Below are 20,848 nucleotides of genomic sequence, written 5' to 3' on the forward strand. Positions count from 1 at the left end.
AGGTTTTCACAGAAAAGAAACAAAGAATCACAGATGAACTCTCAGTGACTTTATATCCATCTAAAACCTTTAGGGCAAGATGTGAGGCGACAGTGAGCCAGGTAACAGCAGTTCATTGGCTTTAGGTGCAAAGAAAATCAAAGAGCTTGGCCTGGGGTGACAAGACAAAAAAATATTGTAATAAAAAGCACTTTTCTTCCTGACATTAATTATTCAGAATACAGCTCTGAAAAAGATATCCTCCTCTGAATCTCGTCTCCCACAGCAATACTATCTGATCTGATACAAGTAGTTAAGAGTTCTTACGATAGCTTGCTGTAGCTGCATTAAAGCTTTGTCTGTATTATTCTCTGACCTATTAATTTTGCTAATTTTTTTCTTTGTTTTAATTTTTTATTTAAATTTAAACTGTATCCTATTGCAATATCTAAGATTAGTCCTTAAAAATTATTTTTGGAACACCCTCCCAAACAGAATATCATCTTTTCTCTGCTCTGAAATCCTTTGTTGGCAAGTTGACTGCCCAAAAGGCATTTCTTTCATCTTTGCTAATAGATGCAAAGGCTCTGACTATGAAACACCAGATCCCCTTGGTCTCCCTTATAGCTGTATATCATAAGAACATGAATTCCCATGTCTTGATCATTCTCCTGCTTTGTCCCAAAGCTTTTATCTTTTACTGGCTGGCAAAAATTTTGAATCAGTATCCATTTACCTGGAAATAACTAAAATAATTCTCATCCTGAGCAATATATTAGTGAGGTCTCATTTGGCTTTTTCTGCTTTCTTTTTTTTTTTTTTTTTCTGTTTTAACATCTCTGGAATCACTGAAAATTACATGATGTTATATAAAGAAATCCTAAAATTAGTGACAGTATTTTAACATTTAAACTGTCAGCAGCCACTTCATGAGCAGCTGGTGCGGAAATGGAAACCTCTGAGAGGGCACTGAGGAGAGCAACTGAAGGAGATGCAATTTCTAACATTCATTATTATCAATAGAGTGTACAACAGGGACATATAGATTTGAGTATCTTCATGACATTCAAAGTCTTGAATACTAATCTTCCTTGAAATACTGAAAACAGCAAAACACCATTACTTCCAGGGTACAAATCTCAGTATCACTAAATTGTCTAACCCAGACATTTTGGGAAACACTTTGGTTTGGGCATTTGGAGTGCAAATAGATCCCTATTGTCCAGGATATGCTCAGGATCCTTGAATTTTTAGCACATATTCAAGCTGTGGGATTCACCAAGGCTTTTCAGCTCCCAGGAGAGGATACCAGAATTCAGGTGTAGCTTAATTATATCCAGACTGTATAAAGTGACTGGCCAAGATGTATCATAGCTCTCCATCTGTTCCCACCTTCTCCTAGCCTGATGTCCTAGCTTACACTGGAAGTAAATCAAAATATGTCAGGAAAAGAATGATGCTCTAGAAGGTTCCTGGCCAAGGAAATAAGAGAACAGGAACTGAACATCCCACTTAAACAACAGCATTAGGTACATTTGAGTGGAGAAATTAGGTTGATAACTTCACATTTAGCATTCCACTTGGCATCGGAGCACTTTGGCCAAACTGAACCTGTGCAGCTGCAGCAATGAGCAATTGGGTTCTCAACTCTCTCAGTTGCCCTGGCACCTAGCTGAAGTCCCCAAGGCTCTTCTCTTATTAGGAGCATGTAAATAAGGTTGAACTGTGAAGATTTTCATGTTATTCTTCATTCAGACTTAAATATAGTATATCACTACCGTATCAATTTCTGTGTGAATAGAAAGGCACAAAAGCAAAACCTCCCAGGACATTGTGGGCAAAATAACATCTTAAGAGGCAGCAAGGGGGAATTCTTGGACAAAACTAAAATTTCTCAAGATGTCTGTTCTTGAGGAATGGCTCTGTGATTACCTGCATTTCTTTCTATGTCCTTAAACATCATCTTTGTTTCCATGGAAACCAAAAGAAAGCAGAAGCAGGAGGTAAGTTTGACAGATGGGAAGAACGCTGTTTGTGTAGTAGCTATGTAACTTCAGTAGAAGGAAAGCATCAAGCAAGCAAGCAACCAAGAAATTAATTAACTCTATAATGACAGGCAGTGATGACCCTAAAATGGTACCCAGAAGACAATCCTGCCCAGTGAGAGCAAGAAAAAGTCATTGTGACAATAACAGTATAATCTGTATGGGATTGTGAGTATTCAGTCCAGATTTAGCTGAATTTAATTGCATAATTCTGGAAACTGAAGTATCACCTCTTTCTCCACAGTTGTGTTTATTGTCGAGGAAACTACTTGCACAGTCATAGCTTAGGAGCTGCATTACTTATTTAGAAGTATTACTGTAATATATCATATAATTCCTACCATACCCATTGCATTCCTGACCCAGTAGTCAGATCTCACTATACAGGAGCTCTGAATTCTAATTTAGCCAGTGAATTGCTGAACAGGAATCATCTCCCTCTTAGTTTTGAGTCTGTTTTGTTATTTCAAGTTTCTCATCACCATGAACTTATCTATGCACACTCCTACATCCACATACTATTTTTCAGTCCTTCAGTCAGTCATTAGGTCTCACAGATGCCACTCTCTCCCATTGTAACTACAGGAGATGAAGCAAATGAAGTGAATATGTGGAAATAATAACACATATTAAAACATTGGAGGATTCAAGTGTTTGATTCAGCAGTGGCAGCTCTCACTGACATTCTCCTGTAGCTCATGGTATCCCAGTACATAGATGTTTTAAAAGATGACAAAGAGCAGTGCTTAATCTTGTAGATCCCCTTGAGGTAGCTAGTAGTGATATAGCAAATGTATGTCAATAAGCATCATGAGGGCTAAAATGGGACTCTGACCATACTTCATAAAGAAGCTCTTGACAACTTTCCCCTGAGGCAGATATTTATTCCTAGAATTAGTGTAAATTAGTGTAAATTTATGCTGTTGGTAAAGCCTAGCTGATCTGTCAAGTTGCTTTCCTAGTGTACATGGCTATGTTAAATGGCTTTTGCACTTGGACAAGCAGAGCACGTGGAAATTCCATGCACATGGCATACAAGGGTTAGGCTTCTGAAAACAGTTAATCTTTTTCTTTACAGAAACTTAACATTAACAAATTGTTACAGGCAAACTGTTGTAGTCTTGAACAATGATAAGTGCCCTTCAGATGCTTCTCAAGTCAAGAACTCTAGCAAGTAAGTGATCATCTATCTTTAATTAGTTCATTTCATTAATGAGTAGAAAGCTGCATTTTAAATTAAAATGTGCCACAAAGTTCTTTCTTTTCTCTTTTTTCTTTTTTTTTTTAAGAAATTACAGACTTTTGTAGTAGAATAAATAGTATTTTCTGCTCAACGTTTCTCAGCCAAAAATTATATTGTAGCTTAGAATTTTTTTTTTTTTTTTTTTTAGTTTTTATTTACTGCTGCCCAGGTGACATCCTCATCTTACTCAGTATATAAAAATGTACTTTGGGTACTAAAAATAGGTTTTCTTCCTGGATATTGCAACTGACAGCTTACAAGGGCAAATATTTTGTAACATGCAAGAAATTGCCCATTCTTTGAAAATGAAATACAATTCTCAGTCAGTGGAGCTGAAACTGAAAAGTAAAAACCCTGGAAAACTGTATTTTGCAACAGTTTATTTCAGTGTTGCATTCTTCAACAATGAAAGTGAAGTTATCAGAATAACTTCTTATATCTGTACAATTTGTTCTCCTTGACAAGTACTTTCCACACCCCAGGAATGCATTTAGCAGTAATTACATTACTTATTCTCAAATAATTTTTCATTGTCAAATATGCTAAAAAATGATAAACAATAGTTTCTGGCATTAGCCCTTCTAGGTCAAAATTTTAATTGAATTAGCTGATGAAAATGCCATTCCATATATCTATTTGGCAAAAATTCTTCCTTTGTTTGCATAGCAGAGTTGAGAACATTGGTAAAAAATTATATACCCTGTTTGCCCCAGTTGCCAGCTTAAACAAAGGAATAATAGAATCAGAAATAATGTGCATTTAAGAATTAAATGCAGTAACTGTCAAGGTATCTACACTAGGCTTTTAGCTATTCTGGACATACACACCCTTTTGAGTTCCCCAGCTGCTGAAGCATAGTCAGGTGTAGAGTCATGGGACTGTAGAAAGTCACTGCGTGATAGGAGAAGGCAATGAAAGGTTCTTTTCTCTGAATCTTAAGTCATACAATTTTACAGCAGGCAGCAAACAAACAACAACAACAAAAAAATCCTGGAAGCAGAGCTGGAATTTCTGTATCTTATTTTGAGTAAAAACTCTAACAGTGAAGCTGTAGCCATTTTCTTTCCTTGGAATTTTTTGGTGTTTTTTTTTTTTCCTCTCTCTGTTGCCATCATTCTTTTACTTAGCACAGTGACAGCCTCAATAGAAAAAAATGTCCATTTTTTCATCTAAGAGTAGCTTTAAAGGCATTCCCTAAAGAAATCAGAGCTAAAAGTTCAGATTTCCCTGGGCAGACACAGAACCTTAATTTAGAACATCCAGTTTACTGGACCAGCAAATGTTCTTGGCCAGCAGAAAATTATACAAACAATGTATTTTCTTCATTTCTGTTTTCAGTTCAACTAGTTTAGAATTATAGATCTGGCCTATCACAAAACTATGTTGTGAAGTCGTTCAATCTGGACAGTCGTCCTAGAGTTGTGAGATTGTGTGTTCAGAATCTGTAGTAGACAAAATGAAAATACTCAAAAATACATGTCCTGGGTTCAGCAGTAGCAGTCATGTTTTTTCCTTTGTGGTAGCTGGTGCAGTGCTGTGTTTTGACTTCCAGCCTGAGAACAGTGTTGGTGAAGCCGATGTTTTCAGTTGTTGCTAAGTGATGTTTACCCTGACCAAGGACTTTGTGAGGCTCATGCTCTGCCAGGGAGGAGGGGAAGCTGTGAGGAAGCAGAGACGGGGCGCCTGACCCGGGCTAGCCGGGGAGGTATTCCATACCACAGCACGTCATGCCCGGGGTGAGGGGTAACTGGGAGTTACCCGGAAGGACACGGGCTTCCGGGTGGAACTCGTTTTCTTGGCCGGTGGTATCGTATTCTCTTCCCTTGTTATTTTCCCTTATCATTGCTGTCATTGGTGGTAGCGGTGGTGATTTGTGTTGTACATTGGTTGCTGGACTGTTCTTGTCTCGACCCGGAGGAGTTGCACTCTTTTGATCCTCCTCCCCGTTCCTCTGGGAGCGGGGAAGGGGAGAGCCCCGGTGCAGGGCGGGGGCGGCCCTCGATTGTTGTCAGCTCGGCACCACTCACTGGGAGTGAGTGAACAAGTTACCTGACTGGGTTTAAACCACGACAATACACCAAGAAGATTTTTATGCAAATAGCATGCAGACACCTAAATAGAATTTTCCTTATCAGTGTCCCTAATCAAAGATAAGCAAAAGCCAGATAAGAAGCACTTCAAATAACTAATTGTTCATTTGAATCAGAACTGCATGTGATATAACATCCCTTTATAGTTGTATAGAATGTCTTTTTCTATTACACCAATGAACTGTCTAAAAATGACTTGCTGCAAAGAGCATTCAGCTAGTTCAGGACACAAACCCAAGGTAAGGAATCTTGAGTGAAACTGATTATGAAATAATAGAGGTCATAATCTTTAAGAAAGAAAAATGTAATATCAGGGAAATGAAAAAACAATAGATTTCAGGAAGGCAGAAATAATAAACTTTGAAAACTGGCAGTGTCTCAGTTGAAAATTTATTCAAAGGGAAAAAAGACAACTGGCAGGTTCTTACTGAAATTATAGTAAGGTCATAAGTTCACACAATTCCAATATAGAAGAAAAATAGAAAAGTGGATAGGAGATGAACTGGACTAAATCATGATTTCTTCTTTGACTTCAGAGAAAGAAGATCTTCAAGAAGTAAGATGAAGGGATCAGAAAGTTGGTTGTTACAATCAAATATGAATATAGAGCATGAGAATACTGAAAAAAAAAATAAAGTACTCCGGTGTTCATGATGATAAGTTAATGGGAATAGTTAGTGGGAATGGTATGCTACCTACAGGTGATACCTACAGGTGATACTTGATATTTAGTGAACTTTTTTACCTTAATATTTAATAAAATCATCAGTTTGATCACCTGACTTCTAAATTCTCACAATAAGGGTAAGAGCTCAGCCTTCAGTAGAGACTGCATGGCATACTCTGTGTAGATAAGATGCTTTTAAACCAAGTAGGCTAGAAGAATTTCATCATAGCATATGTAGAAAATAGCTTCTGAATTCTTATGGGTTATTTTGAGATCTCATACAAATCAGGCACCAAGAGAATGGAAGAGCAGTTCTTTCTTTATTTGAGAAGAGGAAAAGGAGTATATATGAGCCAGCCAACATTCAGTACTACTACAAACAATAAAAAAAAAGCCCTATTTCTATGTCCCTGGAAGGGAGCAAGGAAATGACTAACAGCCAAAATATATTTGTCAACAACATGTGTCAAACAGATTTAATTTTTTCCTGTGACAGGGCGGCAGAACTCATGAGCAGGGAATAGCCAGTAGACATCATGTACCTTGAATTTAGTAGAGCTCTTAACAACGTTTCATGACATCATCATAAGCAAGCCATTTGGTCTATAGAAAAAAACATTGGAAAACTGTTCTAAGAGAATCACAAAATTACAGACTGAGGTTGGAAGTGGCTTCTTGAGGTGATCTAGTCTTTTCCTCCTGCCCCTCCCCTGCCACCCTCGCTCCATGCTGAAGCAGGATCAAGAAGAACAGATTGCCCAGGACCACGTTTAGTTAAATTTTGAGTATCTACAGAGATTGTGACTATGAGCTCTCATAGGTGGTATTACTCACCTCATTCATAAGAGAGAGGCAACTATATACTTTATTGATATAAGCCAGTGAATTAACAAAGTTCAATGGTAAACATGACAGAGATTTAACTGGCTTTGATGGCAAGGTACACTACATTATTTACTGCATAAAGGACAGTCAGACAGGTCCTCCTGTTGAGTCATGATATTCACAAAGGACTCCCTTGCTTTCAAAACTCCTTCTCAAAGGTGAGTCTAGGTGCAGCTAGATCCACTCCAAGACCCAGACTTTATCAGAAGTTAGTGTCTAAAGGATTATATATGTGCACAATAAATCCTTTATATCTCTCAAAGTTTAGCATGCTATTAATCACTTACTGAGAATCTGTTACTTCAAGGAATTTCTCAGCCTCGAGGAGTAACCTTGCGAGGTATCCTTACGTAAGGAAAGAACCTGGCTTGCAGCCTGCTGCCATGCAGGAGACCTCAATGAGCCCTGGGATTGTCCACTATTTATAAGGTAAGATAATTGACTTGGCATATTTGCATACCAGCAAGACATCTAGATTACTGTTCCACTCGTGGTTGTAGCTTGGGGGGATGGTGGGGAGCACACAGCCACAACAATCTCACTAGGAAACCTCCAGTAACTGATCTCCCTCATAGTAAAAATGTTTCTTCTTTCATTCAGACAGAGTTTCATGTCTTTTGATTTGTACTCATTCCTTCTTGTCCTGTCAATGCTACTGAGAAGAGTCTGATTCCCTCTTCATTCTTTCCCATCACATCTATAAACACAACAACCTCCGCCTGAGCCTTCTGAGCTGTCAAAACGATGTGAAAACCAAAGATGCCTTCAAGAACCCTGTGAATGTGGAGTAGAGATTGCATATTGCCTTTATTTCTGCTTCCTGTCATTTTTGTTCACAATTTTAACAGCTTTTCGTCTACTTACCTGTATATGCTAGTATAATTTCAAGAGCCCATGGGCTAACATGGGAACCAGAGAACTGGGTCCTCTAAAGCACACTAGGGCATGTCTAGCAATGTTGTGTCCTATTTTGGTATATGGGAAATCTTTGGGTTTGGGTCAGTGGTCTTTCAGAATTGGTGTTAAAGCTTGAAATTCTCTGTGCAGAAGGGAAAACTGTATATATTGTATGCAGGGTGTGAAATCCTAATGATAGTCTTCAGGGTGTCAAGGATTAGTTCATTTCTTCAAGGTTTTTTTTTATTTCAATGATGTGCTGTTAGGTAAATTTAAATGGCTGAATGGTTTTAATTATTATTCAGATGAATATATAAAAGGTATAGCTACAAACTCTGCATGTTTTTATGTTATTACAAGGCTTTTGCCCGAGTTTCTCAGATTTCATCTCCACATGGAGTAATATACAACCAAGTTCCGAGATCCTGTGACAATCACTGCGAAACAAATCTCAGTTAAGGCAAAGGAAAGAAGAAAGAAACAGGCAGAACAGTAGTTGATGGAAACTTTCCTGTCCTTATCAGTTCAATATCTGTACTCTTCCATTGCCTGTAAAAATTAAGTCTGCATGCACTTGAGGCAGCACTTAATTCTCCTCTTACCCAATGTGTATTCAAAAGTACTTTTTGAGATTCACCATTCCACTGTGTAGAACCCCATCATATATTTGCAGACATTTCTTACCATCTTCCTTTTATTCTGTAAAATTAGTATGTGTTCAGACTATCCAAAACAAATTCTTTTTACTCAGAATTACAAAGCAAACTTCTTTGGACCATTCTTATAAAGCACTAGTGAAGTCCAGCCATGCAAGTGATTCATTTTTGTGGTACAAACACAAGTACTGAAAAGTGGCTTTTTTATTCCACCACCTTTGTTCCATGTGTCCCACCCATTCCAGAACCAATTTCAAATCTACTCCAATTCACATATAATGTTACTACAATTGTATTCAGAATACGTGCAGCATGATCTCTTGGGGCGAAATGCACTTTCTCTGATAGATGTAATTTTATTAAAAAAGGAGAGACCACATTCTCTTAGAGACTGGAAGAATTCAGGATTAAGGTGTGCAGGTCAAGTTTCTAAAAGCTTTTATTGGCAAAATGCTTCTTAGAACCATTTTCAGACATTATTTGAGCACTTGGTTATCTGTATCATTGTAAATTAATGGAAACTAAGAGTCAAAGGACAACATCTGAACTGCAAATAGCACTTAAATGAATTTCAAAAGTTTTATCTTGCTGTTTCATCTGTAATTTTAAAAATGTAGTTGAGAGAGTGTAGGGATTCTTGTTGATTATCAAAGTAAAGCACAGTGAATCTTTAAAAAAGGGATCATTTTTCCATCTTTGCTTAAGTACTATAGTGTACTCAGTATTTAATATGGTCTCATATTAACATGGTATCCAGTATTTAATAGTCTGTGAAAAAAAATAGTTTCAGCCTGTTCAGCAGTTCACAACATAGTATCAACTGTCTAATTACTTAACAATGCTATTACATTTAACAAAGTCTATGTTTTACTCATTTTCTAGGTTTATAGATTACCTTTTCCCATAAGAGGCACTTTTTTTTTGAGAGTGACATTGATGTCATCAAAATATGCTTCATTGGAATGCATAATGATTCAACTCTAAGATTAGACTTGAAAAACATTCAGTTTTAAGATTTATATTATTCGCGTTGTACTAGTGGAAGACTACAGAAGGGAAAAGGTTTACGTACACTTAGACTTTTGTTTTCTCAGATGCTGGATTTCAGACAGAAATTATCAAATGCTACTAAGCAACATAAATTTTTCATGAAAATGTACCACGTGTTGGAGATGTGTACATGCTTTCAGGAAATCACAACTGAATAAAGCATTCATATTAAATTCCAGACATAAGCTGATAACATCCCAATCAACTCAACCACTCACTTCACTCAAAGCAAAGATAAAACAAATGATACAAACAAGGTATGTTGAAAACCTTGCTTTTCAGACATATCATGCGCAAAGAAGCCTGTTTTTTTGAAAAGCATGCTGCAAAAATGTGTCCTGCTTGTTCAGAAGTTTCACAAATGGCCACATGCACAGACCCCCATTCATATTTGTTCCCGCCCTTGGAACAGATGATTTCCAGGTTCTATTTTTTTCTGTGCACCATTTAAGGAAAATGGTCTTTAGTACCTCTGTGCGTATGAGGGTAAGTACTGCACACTTGTTTCTAGAGTGGTGATAAGTTTTCAAAGTCCTGACTTATGTATTTCTGTTAGAAAATCTTTGAGTCTTGACAGAATACTGTGCCATGTAAACATTGCCTTGATTTTCAAGACTGTATTGTCTTTGATAGCATACTGCTTTTCTGATGATGCAAATCATTGAGTTCAACATTACCAATATTACTGACACTATCGAAGACTTTCCACAAGCTCCTACTTATTTTCAGAAAACTGTTTTTCAAATGAGGAGGGCAATAAGTAATAACTTGTCCTTAAATGGGTTCTTATTAAAAAGTGAGTAGATCTGTGAACGTGCATTGGGTGAGATTGTAAACTGTGTAATAGTTGTAGCTAAATGAATAACTACAGTTGAACTTTACTGACCTATCAGACATTGTTGCATGTTCATCAAATTGCTATTGACTAATTTAATGTCAGTAGCCGTCAAAGAAATTAATTATATTTATAGATATTTTGGCTGTTGTTTTGCTATGAGTCTAACTCGGCATAGTTTTTGAGGATGCTGTTCTTATTTTATTATAGTGTAGTGTCAGTCTTCAGAGCTCATGCAGGATATATAAAAAGTTATAAGAAAAACGTACATATGAAAAAAGTACACTGATTGTTTCAGTTTTTGATAATTGAAGACTGCTGTTATTTTTGTACTAGGAATTTTTCTAGAGTCCTATTTATCCCATCTATATTATCAAACATTGCCTTTATATCCTCTCGTTTCATTAGACTTTACTGATTAACATTACCCTCAGTGCACAGTTCTTAAAAAAAAAAAAAAGATTTCTTAAATATAGTCATTAAAAAGAAAAACACAAGTGGTTCTTTGCATTTATTACTAAGCTAACCCAAGTAGTTTATTTACTATTTCACACAGAACAGAAGCTGACTTTCCTGATTAATCAAAGGGGAAAGATGATCAATCTCCTGAAAATAGCTACAATATGCTAGTTTTTCCTTAAAATAACCAGTAGTGGCTGCTGTGTTTTCCATTCAAAGTAGGCAGACATGTACTTACAGGCCAGATTACTGCCATTTTATATCAAATGAAACAACAAAGAATGAATAAATTTGTAAGGAATATGCCTCCAAAAGCACTTGGGCAGAGTGTCTTTGCTCCATTAGATGAGTAGCCTTTCTGAAAACTAAAACCTGGCAGATGGTCTAGATTTGATCTGCAGGTTCAAAAGATAAGGTTTATATTGCTTTAAAGCAATATAAAATGCTGAACAAGATGATTAGTATTCATCAGACTCATTCATCAGTCTATTCATTGTAATAACAATATAATTTAGCATGTTATAAGGGAAATTGAAGCTCTACCATTAATAAACTCAGTCTTCCTTGGTAAAGAAATAAAAGTCTGAAAGAAGACAATCAACTAGTGGCAGGTAATTAAAAGTTATTTTATTTCTTTCATTAAATTTAAAAGAAACAATGGCGTGACATCTACACAAAGAATCTGGACATCCTGACGCTTAACTGAATTTATAATACACTGATGCTTACAGTGAAATTACCAGAGATGAAAATAGCTTCTACAAAAGAAAAGTTTTTAAATGCAAGCTTAGAGGAGGGGTGCTTGGCAGATAGCATATGAACAGACTCCTCCTCAAAATTCAGAAGACATGAATAAAGAAGAGCAAAGCAATGATGTAGGTAGGTTGTAGAGAACATTTGGAATGTGACAGTCACGGAAGGAAATGAAAGCAGAGATAGTGAATGAAAGCAGTCCCATGTGAAAATTTAAATTATGAGATTGTCCTAGAATCCCAAATGCATTACACTGAGGGAACAGCCATCCATGATGAGATTTTTAGGAGGAATAATGGAGCTAAAAAAGGAAGAGAGGATATGCGTCACTTTTAGAAGTTGACACTTTCCTTGAGGAGAGGAATGACTCATCCCTAACACAGATTTTAATCCATTCTACAATTGGCATTGAGATTTAAACCTTAAACTGCATTCAACTGAAATTAGAAGCAACTTGGTGTAACATATAAACTTGTTCACCATGTGGAAGAATATTCCATCAGAATTAACAAGCAAACTCTTGCCTGTTTCCCTTGGCTATTTTACTTAGAGGACTCATCTATTTCAAAATATGCAGAAAAACCCATGGGTAAAACTACGCATTACTGAACACTTGCTTTTTAATGTTTTGATTTCCTATTTTGCTCTGCACTGCAAAGAATTCCAATTACTTCTGATCTCAAGTACACCCTCAGAATTTATCAACATCGGAGAATTGAACTATGGCCTTTGGAATGGGTCTTGGATCCTTAGTATATAGCTATGCTACATTATATGATTCAAAATTAATACTGTGATAGATTACATGATATTTCGTCTGACTGTATTATGAGACCCATCCATAAAGTAATCCTCAGGGATTATTTCATCATCTGGATTATACTACCACATCATCTCTGTGCAGTTCTGGTCATCACAGTTGTTCTAATTATATTTTTCTTTTAATGTGATTGATGCAGATTCACCACATCTTATAGTAAATAGGTGTCACAATTTATGTTTTTGAAGGCATAGATCAGCAGTGAAACAAATACGATGTTAAAGTGTCCAGCTAATAGATTGACCTATTTAAGTGTACGTGCAACAACAAGCTTATTTTGTAAGTATCCTTGAGTGTTTTGGATTTGAAGATGTCAATGACTTTTCAGGCAGCTAAATTTACATAAGATCATAAAAATTTACATAAGATCATCAAATTCACATAAGATCATGATCACATGCAGACTATCTCCACCCATGAAGTCAAAGCTCCCATAAGCCTCAAAGTTTCTATCAAGTTTTGATTCTGCTCATGACGTTTTTCCCAGTTTTACTATTCAACAAATTTTGTCTCACTTGTACTGTATCCAGAAAGGAAGGCTGATTAATTTTCTGTTCAAATCTCTGCAACTTCATTGGTCAAACAGATCGGAATAACTTTTTTTTCAGTAAAGGAATGACCTGATGATTATCATATGATGACTGATTTTATTTCCCAGCTCACAGATAGAAACTAGTAACGTCCTTGAAATCTTTTCCTAGCTTTTCAAGTAAAGATTATCAAGTTTTCTTAGCAGCTTGTGCAAATCACATGCTTTGACATTTGCTATTTATTTGTTAGCTTTCACATCTGCAGAGTTACTCATTGATCTTGAAAACTGATCAATTATTGCAAACTGTTTGCAATTATCTTGCACTCACTGTATATCAAATGACCATTGTGTTTATTATGTTAACGACTGACCCATTTTACCAGAATCATTGTGTGACAGTTAATAGAAGTCACTTAGTGACATTGTAGCAAGAATTTGACTGACTACTTTCAACTCATGAGAAATAACTTAAAGTTGTTTTTTTTTTGTCAGCAACAGCTGAAAGCTGGAGCTTTACAGATACATTTTTTACCAATTTTCTTTCCCAGAATTTGATTGCCCATTATTTGGAATAAAGATGCTTTGCTTCTCCTGCAGAGAAGTTGTATTTCGTTTGCTTAGATTGTTTAAGCTCTCCCAATACTTAACAGACAATCTTAAAACTGGGTGGTAACTATGAATTTTTTGTGCAAAGGTGCAGCTGTTGATCCTGTTTCTGCAAAGAGTTGCTTACGTATTAACTTTTAAACAAGTTGAGCAGTCCCATTGCCAATTTCAGTTATGCCTAGGTGTTTGTAATTGTAATTGAAGCCATTTTTTAATAGATATTTCCTCTATTGATGGGGGTGAAGAGATGACGCAGGAGAAAGAGGCCACTAGAGTTTCCCAACAGCTATATATATTAAAAAAAAAAAAAGAAAATCTAAATATCTTCTTAAATTTATATCACTGTATGAATATTTTCTGTTTATTTTCAAATACACCCTTCAATAATTGCAAACATCTTTAGGGCAAAGATGCAAAAAGAAGCATTCATTCAAGTTCCTTCTTCAAAATATGGTTTAGCTCAAACCTAACAGTAAGGATTTGTAGCAGTGTGTATGGAAGTAATATAAAATAGATATACAATAAAGAGTATTTTATTTTCAGGAAGGCTCTATTTATTACCAAACTTTCTCTGACTTGTATGGAATAACCTCTTGCTGTGCATCTTAATTTTAAAAGGAAATCTTGTCCTGAAGCATAATCTTCAGCAAAAAGCTCCAGGAGGCTGTGACTAGTGGGTACATCTTTGAATCATAATCCCTTCCTTGCATCTTTGTTGCCAAGAGAGGGACCTCTTGGGGATCTGTAACATCATGCCACTTATCCAAATGTCAGCTATACAATGAACAAATGGAAGCAAATTAAGCTGTGAATGGCTGTTTATTCTTATGTGCCTGATACCATTCTTTGGTCACCCCAAGATCTCTTTCTGCTATGTTCTACATTATTGATATAGCTATTGTATTTCACCAGGTAAACACTAAATTGTGTCTTACTTCTTTTCTGTTTTGTTTTTTGTTTTGTTTTTTTTGTTTGTTTTTGTTTTGTGTTTTTTTTTGTGTGTGTGTGTGTTTTGTGTTTTTTTTTCCTCCAGGCAAGGAATATACACTTAACATTTCCTGGTATTTGGACTCAACTTCACTCAATTTCAACATGCAACATCCTTAAAATGTTGGCTTTGGCTATCAGGACTACCTGTTTGGGGCTTTTTTTTCTTTTTTTTTTCCCTAAGGATTTCCTTTTAAATTGATGGTTTTGTTGCTTTTTTATGCTGAGATTTTAAAACAAGTAAACAAATGGCAAATGAAACATTTAATGGTATTGCCGCAGTTAGAAAGGCCAAGCTGGTAAGAAGTATTATTAAAAGTATTATTAAAAGTAGTATGAAAAAAAAAAAAAAGCTGATACAGTTGTAAAAGCAGACAACTTTCCAGCACACTAACAAAATTCAACAGGTCTGGCAGAGACAGATCAAATCAGTAGCTACGTATAAGTTGAGGACAATAACCTTAACTTTGGGAAAGGAAATTATTCAGCCTCTATACAACAAAGACAGAGACAGGGGCTGGCATCTCCTTGACAACCAGGAGTGAATTATCAGAGGTGGAGAAGTATTTTTGTGAAAATTTTTCTTCCACTAGTACCTGTGTTGTCTAACTTCTACAGATTGTCTGTAAGGATTTATTGTGGCGCACAGCAATTTCACTGCTACAGTCTATGTGTGTTAATTTGAATTCCTGAAAGAATATGGTTATGCAGGATCCATGAAAATTAGTCAGGGCATCCTTTCATACACATATTCCCCCAACCGCTGCCACAGATGAACTCATGCAATCAACTTACAAAGAACTGAAGCACACAAAGAGCAATCAGAGTATGTTTTTCATGTAACAGCTATGCTATATGAATCTTCAAAATTTGACTCTGTGGGAGATCTGCAGAGCAGCTTCTACAGATGAGACAGAGTAAAATTCTATTAACTGCTAAAAAACTGTGGACATAAGTTAGGTGATGATGAGACTAGGGATCTCAAAAGACCACAACAGTCTTCCTGCTTCTCACCTGCTGCTAAAAGTGCATTCTATCACAAATGCAAAGTGCTTGTATAACCCCCTACTGACCTTGTTATTTCTTTGCTTGTTAGTATCCCATTATACCATGCTATCGCTAACTCAAAGTGTATAATATGTCAACATAATACATAGGTTATGTTTCTCAACATGGTTTTGTGTTGATTTTTTCTCTTCCTATCAGAACCAGGAAATGAAATCAGTCATCATAAGTATTTGTCCATTTATCCAACCACATCAATTGCTCACTTAAAGAAACTATTTCTTAATACAAACCTTACCCTGGTTTGTATTTTTAATATATATATATATTAAATATATGTAATATATATTATATTAATATATAATACAAACCTTACCCTGGTTTTATTTTTATTATATCCAAGCACAGAATCAATTTACTTAAATATTTGTGTGGACCACAGATCAAAATACCTTTTTACAAAATAAAGCATTTAGTTAATACTTAAAAATGTAGAAAAAGGAAATTTGTGGGGTTTGCTTCATCATGAAGAAAAACTTTGCAAGAGATCAAAAATTCTGGTTTCTGTTTTCTGTCAGAGGATAAGGAAAAGCCACATAAATGGAGTCTCTGAGTTAAAATGAAGGCAGAAATTTTGAAACTATGAGGTGATGGCTTCTGGTCATTTAACTGAAATTTTATTAGAATTTTAATGCTTATGATTAATCATCTCTGATATTCAGAAATTTGACCTCAAAACATAACAAAAACTTTGTGAAGGACATATTTTGTTATAGATTTGAATGCAAGCAAACCTTATAAAATGATGGTTAATTAAGATTAAACAGGATTAACTCCCATCTGTCGCAAGCAATATTTTTAAGGGGAATTCTATTTTTCTGCCCTACTGAGGGCTACTGCATTTGCTAATACAGTTGCAGCATGCCTTAATTTTAATAATCATTTGATTCATGCTATAGTTAAGCTTTATTAACAGTGTATCTTTTACAACTCCAGATGACTTGCTAATAGTGATGCATAAAGCCTGGAAAATTTGGAAGACTGAGACATTTCTAAATATTTCTGAAATTTCCAGCAGACTGACTGCATGACAGAGAAGTAAAAGGTGAATTTTTAAAGTAATCCATGTAGATTGGAAAAAAGCCTTTTGTATATTAGATACGCTGAATATTATGAGCTATAAATAAGTTAGTGTTACTTCAAGAACATCTTGCATGTCTTGTGAATAGTGTGATGGAAAGAGTTGGCTCAATAATCGGCTTAACTCAAAAGAATGTGATTGGTAGGAATTGCTTCATATGGAAAAAGAAGGGAAATACCATAACACTGTTATATACACTTAAATTATATCCAGTCTTGAATATATGTGTTCTGTCCCTTGACCTCAAAAGATGAAAAGGTATATAGAGGTTATAAAGGCTGATTGAGGGAGTGAGGTGGCATCTGTACTAGTAGACCTTGAATAGACTATGACACTTCATCTCAGAAGAGAAATGACCAGGAGAAGGCATTATGGAGGTTTTATGTGGTGGGATGAAAGTGATTAGAGAATGAACATTTTTTTTCTAACTGTACAAGAGCACACCAAATAAAATGATCAGGCAGGATGTTGGAAACAGTTTTCAAGCAGCAAGCAGCCAACAGCTGAAGTCCTTGCTGAGATGTTTATAATCCAAAAGCATAAAAATGTTCTTGAAAGATTAGATAAATACATTAAATACCCCTAGAAAGTGCTATTAAAAACAAATTTTGTGGCTGAGACAGTCCCTAAGCTGAAAATTGCCAGAATTTTTCATTCCTCTGCTGTTAAAAGAAGGTTTTCCCTAAGCATTGCTGACTCCATTCATAGGCAGGATTCTGAGAAAGATGGATCTTTAATCTGACCTAAGGCACCTATATATGTTTACTTACACTGTTCTGAAAAACCCCAGCTCAATTTGAAATCTTAATTCCTGCTAGTACTTTGATGTGCTGCCAAGCTCTAAACACTCTGCTGAAGCATTACCTTCCACAGTAATACTTCACCTTTTGTGCAGCATAGTAGACTCTCTTTTTCCATCTCTTATTTTTGATTGAGACACAGTTTACTCTAAAGGAGAGGCTATGGCTCCATTAACACAAGGGTCAGTTTTATTTAAATGGCAACACTGAACCATGACAGGCAAATAGTGTGTTGTAAACTGGGTTTTTCTATTCAGTAGGATATGCACTTTAGTTGAAACCTACCAGTAAGTGTCATCATATCAAATAAGAAACCATGACATCTAGCAGCCATTCTTATTAAATGCAAAAAAAAAAAAAAAGACATCCAGAGTAAGTGGACAACTTTTCCCCTGCAGGATTTAATAAAGTAAGTAAGCACTATTGAGTGAAGGGGGCTGGGGGGGGGGGGGGGGGGGGGGGGAGAGGGAAGCTGTCAGTAGCTGTCTTTTCATATATATATAAAAAGAACACTTCATACTTTGCAGAGGGAGACTGAGTTACAAATTAAATGTACTCACTTAGAAGACAGTATTCCACCAACTTCTAGCACAAGATGTCTGAAGCAGATGTCCCAAAGTCCATCTGGGTGGTTTTAGTTAATGGATGAAGAGATCCTTCCTGATCTGCCCCAGAGGTCACAATTACATTTGTTCACCACTTAGACTTCTCTTTTTTTACCTGAAAGATAGTGTGCCACTTCAGTCCTTTCCTCTTTTGGCCAGAATCTCTACCTTTGTTTCCAACAAACCAAGCTCAGCATTTTTCCTTAATTGTAGCCCAAGTAACACTTCCTGATACTCAAGACTTTCTAAATGCCAGGGTAAGTGGTGAGGCAACAGCAGAAATTGCTCTGCAAAGGGCCATAAAGCTTACCGTAGAGTCCAGATGGATAGAGATAAGGTATTTTTAATAAACCTGTAGATTTAATAAACTGAATACCCACAGTGGTAGTGAGTAGTGCTGTTACAGCGTTCAATAGGCTTCCATCTGAACTGAGTCAGAAAGTGCCACTGGCCAGGTACTGTCCACTTTTGGATGAGAGTGCATTTTGGTAGATGTCTCTCTGATTTGACAGAGATCATTCACAGGGTCTTGGGACAATTGGTTGTTCTCAAATCAATCACTGCAGGCTATGTCATGTAAGTGAAAATAAATAATTGAAGAGGCAAAGGGAGCCAAGTGGTGAGAACTGGAATGCAAATCCCTGAGTTTGTCACTTCTGAAGCAGTACACGGTATTTTTGGAGATACTGATACTTTTCACAGCTTGTCCAGTGTATGAATTATTTCAGAAGTTTAGCTTAAGATGTCAATGGGGACCATTACAAGTGAAGTTACTGTATTTAGGACATAATTTTTATGTGGAGGGAGTGACACTATCACAGGAAATCATAACACCAAAGGATCACACTGTCACAGAGAAAAGAGGAAAAAATCTAGCTTTCCACCTTCTGTGCAGTGGCAATGATTGTCTTCTTTTAAACACTAGGTAAGACTTCTACCAAAGCTTAGGTAAACAAATAAGACTGAAAATGAAGGTATCTAAGTATGTCCAGCAGAAGAAAAAAACTGAAACTTCAGGCTACCTCTAAAGATCATCTTTACTTCCAGAGGAGTAAATTTAATTCTGTGATTTATAGCACATAAATGTCAGAGTTTGAATTTACATTTGCATTTGGCAAAGGCAACAGACTAGTGAAAGCCATGTAGTCACTGAACATGGCTGCAGTCATGAGCAGTAAGTCATTAAAGCAGGAGTAGTCCATGGATTGTCATTGTCTGCCCACAGCCTGCGAAGTAACACAACCCAGATAATTTCTGAAGGCTGTTCACAGAGGTAGTGTATAATCCTAATCAGATAGACAGTGATTCTGTGGTTCTATAAAGGAATTTGGCAACACCAGGAGGACTGGCTAAATGCACAGACACACATACAGAACTAGGTCTGACAAGAGTTATGAAGACCTTCCTTTAGCACTTCATAATGCTTTACATCCTTTTAACTATTGACAACCAAGTTGAAGACGTGATGGTTCTTTGAGCCTTATTTACGACAAAAATTCAGCATGCCTTTTTTTACAGCGGGGGGTGGCTGGGGAAGAGGATGCTCTGTGGGCATTTCACAATGAGGTTATATTCTAGGGGGACAAATGGCATGGGACTGATTCTGTCTCTTTTTATTATTAATTGAAAATGATGAAAAAAACAATCCCCAAATTCAACACAAGATGTTATAGAGAGGACTGTGATCCTTCTTCCTCAGAGAAGGAGAAATACAGTAAAAAAAGAACAACCTCAAGGGACTGGTGTTTTTGGAAAGAGCAAACTCATAGTACATGTTTTGGAATAAAAATCAGAAGCATTAAGATGTCCTTCTGCTGTGAGCAAGGGCTCTGCCATGTAGCAACAAGCAAAGAGCTTCAAGTAACGGATATGTTTTTACTGGTACATAGAGAGCATTGTACAAACCAGGTACTTTTCTCGGGTCTACCCCCTTCCGTCCTAAGAGCTGACAATCGTGCTGCCATCTGGTGGCTCCTATTTAATGCAGCTGCCTTGGATTAAACTTCATTAAGAATCAGACTGGTTTATTCAAAAGCAAACATCCCTTATTGGGCACCTATTTGCAAACTGTTTCAAGCAAGGAATTCAAGCATTTAGTGGCTAGCGAGTGGATGCTTTTGCAAGCAACAGTTGACTGATTTCCTGATGGTTCATTTTGGCATCTACATAAGAGGGTATGCTATGGTATCATTTCTCTAATTTTATGAATACACAATTGAAAGTGAAGGCTGAAGGAAAATTATGAAGAATAAACTTAAAATTTTATCCTGATAACTGAATTGGTTGCTACTAATCAATTTTAAGTTACCTGGAATAATGAGCAAAGTGAGGATAATGAGGATTAAGCAAATCACAGATAAAACAATATATAAATTAACCTATAGAAACATAAAATGAGAATAGGGACATAAACCAATAAAAAGGTTGTAATCAAGTACAGCGTGCGTCTGTAATGTCAGAGTACAGTACAGTTTATATTGTGTGATATATCAACCTGGTTTGCAGTTACGCTTTTATAAAATGGTTCTGCACCTGTTATGGAGCCCAGGATAACAGAACATGAACAGTATGATCAAAAAAGGAATATTTCACTGAGGTTGTAAATATTTATACTCCAGTGATATTCTTACTAAGTTAGCTGTACAGTTTTGGTAATTAAAAAAACACAGCTTTAAAATATTTAACTCTCTTCAACTGAAAAATCATTCTTTGTAGCTGAAATAGAAAATTGATAGCTTTTGCACTCTATCAGTCTGATTTTCATAAGACCTCATTATTCCAATAGATACTTAC

Source organism: Pezoporus wallicus, unplaced genomic scaffold (genome assembly GCF_028554395.1).
Source record: "Pezoporus wallicus isolate ANWC-B61680 ecotype Strahan unplaced genomic scaffold, APGP_CSIRO_Pwel_v1 contig_227, whole genome shotgun sequence".
Classification (NCBI taxonomy): Eukaryota; Metazoa; Chordata; class Aves; order Psittaciformes; family Psittacidae; genus Pezoporus; species Pezoporus wallicus.